The sequence below is a fragment of the Gavialis gangeticus genome, unplaced genomic scaffold, assembly GCF_001723915.1.
Source record: "Gavialis gangeticus isolate Ggan-Ray unplaced genomic scaffold, GavGan_comp1, whole genome shotgun sequence".
NCBI classification, from domain to species: Eukaryota; Metazoa; Chordata; order Crocodylia; family Gavialidae; genus Gavialis; species Gavialis gangeticus.
In genome coordinates this window covers 9,081,302-9,084,283 of record NW_017728980.1, presented here as the reverse complement: position 1 = coordinate 9,084,283, position 2,982 = coordinate 9,081,302, and the positions used below count along the sequence as shown (strand labels likewise).

At 52.1% G+C, this 2,982-nt stretch overlaps 1 long non-coding RNA gene across 3 annotated transcripts in view; it reads left to right on the top strand.

The window, feature by feature from the left end:
* LOC109292214 overlaps nt 1–2,982 on the top strand; it is a 94,231-nt gene that overhangs the window by 85,109 nt on the left and 6,140 nt on the right. For all 3 annotated transcript variants that reach the window (XR_002096080.1, XR_002096078.1, XR_002096079.1), the window contains one exon: nt 1,289–1,686. This is a non-coding gene — a long non-coding RNA (uncharacterized LOC109292214). The remainder of the gene's footprint in view (nt 1–1,288; nt 1,687–2,982) is intronic.

Below are 2,982 nucleotides of genomic sequence, written 5' to 3'. Positions count from 1 at the left end.
AAAGGGAAACTTGGAGACGGTTTTGTTAGAAAAGTAATTGACAAGATAAGGCCAGGGCGTGCTATTACCCGAGTTGCATCCTTCTATGAGGTTAATAAGACACAACAGACAATTGCTGCCGCCTGATACGGTGAGTGTTGGGTGAGAAAGTCTATTAGTGGGCTGATGACTAATACGATATGCTGGAAACCTGGTAAGGGGAGGGAAAGTTGCTAATGTGATTCAACTGACCCTCTCCGCACCAGTGACGGTATCTTTTTTAAAAATCCACAGGTGGATTGTTCTGCGATGGCCTCGTACGGGAACAGGTTGGGGCAGAAACGTCTGCACAAGCGAGCTGTGCCCAGGAGCCATCAAGGAGTCAGCACTCACTCAGACAGCAAGTGGAGCAAGGGACTTGAGATCAAACTCTCGACACAAGCCACATAGAGCAGGGCCCGACCGACTCTTCGTCCAGTCCAGGGGCTCTTGCGCTTTGCAGCTCACGGCCCTGCTGAATGCGCAGTGACACTGCCAGCTGGCTCAGCACTTCCATTTTAAGCTCTGGTTTTCAGGGGGCTTGTGCATGTGCTGGAAGAAGCACGTTCGGCTCTGAAACAGTCTGTCCGTTCTGCTCTGAAACAGTCTGTCAGCATGGATGGGACAGAGCCGCTGCCCCCCTGCTCTCAGAGCTGCACGTGCAGGGGAAGTGGTGAGTTCCTGTGGGATGTGCTAGGGGACATGGTGTCCCACCTCCCGGGTGTGGGGCTCTGGCCCCTGACAGGTGGGATCTGCGTCTGCCAAGAGGTCAGGATGTAGGGGTATGTCTAAAAAGCAGCTTGCTTGCTCCTCACACGCAAAGCCCTGGAGTGGGGATGATGTGGCTGCCTGAGAGCAATGCTGTTGCATCAGTGCGCTGTCCTGGGTGTGCCTGTTGACCCGTGCCCCCTGCCAGTCCTCCTGTGCACCCTTCTTACATGTGTGGAGCAGATGCCCCATGTTTCACAGTAGCAGCCCCTGGTGTGGTCTGGAGGAGCACTTGCCCCAGAACACCCATGACTGCACCTGGCACTTTTGCCTGGGAGCAACTATATGCAAATGCAGTGAAATTCACCCCTCTGTGGTGGCCCTCTTCTTTGTTCCTAAGTAGCAGGCTCAGTTGAGATGTCCCCAGGGACAGATGCAGAGTTTGGCCCTGGGCCCTGGCATTCGAAGGGACCCAGAATGGCTGATTCTTTTTTCTAACGAGTCACGAATGGTTCTTACATCAAGTGTACTAATTCTTCTGTTTCTATTCAAACCATGATAGGGCTGGATTACTCATACTTACTACAGACATACGACTAAGAACAGCTGGGAGCTTAACTTCAGAAGCTGCAAAATGGTATGGGGGTGTCAGAGAAGAAGCGGTGCCTGATTTAAGACCTGGTCCCTGACCCTCAGCTCTTTGCAGGTGGCTTAATGCCAGCCCTGTACCCAGGTGGGCTGTGCCCTTTGAGCAGTGCTGCCTGTTTCAATGCCAAACCACCTTCAGGATCCAGGCCCGTGTTTGCTCTTCCTCAGTACTAGGAGACCTGTTCTTTGGTCCTATGCAAGACCCAAGAAACTTGTTGCAAGACCCAAGGAACTTGTTGCAGAGACTGCACTCTTAAAGCAGGGGATTCTGGAAAATGTCCTTCTCAGACGCAGGATGTGATGGGGGATCAGGTGAGTAGAGGTCATGCGACTGCCTGGAGGGACTGTATCGAGCAGGCCTCTGGGTACCTCCAGAAGCATTTAGGTTGGGTTGGTGGTTGGGTTTAGAGGCTTATTCTGAGTGGAGCTGTAAGCCCATTAATAAACCAAGTGGGTGAAGGGGGAATTTAATTTGGAAGCCTCAGCTATGCACAGCTCACTTTATAGAAAGGAAACTGGGCCCTGGCCAAACCAGAGATTGGGAAGGAGGGAGGCTGACCTTATTGTACCTCTCTGCCCATAGCTGTCTCTGAAGTCATAGAGATGTAGGGCTGGAAGGGGCCTCCTGAGCCTGGGCATCTGCTAGTGTAGTGTACCCACCTCATCTCTGGCTTGGAGTTATAATGAGCTCTGTCTTTAAAATGAGTGCCCTTCTTGGCACATGGTTCCTCCTGGGAGGAGATTCCAGAACCTCCTTGCCCGGAGGGTAAGAAACTTTCTTCACTTTCCAGCCTAAATTCAATCCTGGCCAGTTTACGCAGACTAGAACTGCTCTGCTCTTTTGCTGGCATTCAGCTCCCTGCTTTACTTGGAGAGAGGGGGCGCCGTACGGGAAGCTAGCTGGAGCCCGCGTGTCTCCTGAGAGCCCTGTCCATCCCCGGGGCGCTCTTTATATAAGATGGAGGACTGGCTCCCAAGCTTCTCAGCTGTGATAAGTCCATGCAGCTCTACTGATGCTACCAGAGCTCTGTTGATGTCACGTTAAGGCTGTGCTGCTCAAGCTATTTTAAGCATTTTGGTTGTATTTAAAAAAAAAAAAATCTTCCCAATGGTAATATTTTTAACTCCTGTTGCTTAAAGCAGGTTTCAGTGGAGTGGTGCGCAGTTCCCAAGTGACTCAGCTGTAACTGGCGTGCTGGGTCCTGGGGTTATTTTTGGTGGTGGGGCTGATGCAGTGGGGAAAAGCCAAGGCATTGGAGTTTAAGATCTGATGTTCTGATCCCTTTCTTCCACTGACTCTGAATATAATATAAGGATTTACTGCTCCTGAGAGGCAGATTTAGCCACAGATGAGTGGGCGAGGGGTCCAGAGGACGCAGCAGGGCTCCACAGGTCAGTGGTGTGCACAGGAAAGACCGATGGGGCTGGGACGAGCATTGCTGTGCTGCTAAAACTCACTTTAGGAGGTGGCTAAAAGCGCTAGGCAGGGAAGCCCCCAGCTTCAGCGGCAAATGTGTGATCCCTTCAGGGCCATGGTGCCTTCCTTTGCCTCTTGATCTCAGTGGGTTGGAGGTCCCCACTCTGGGTGGGTCTTCGGAGCCTAGTGCC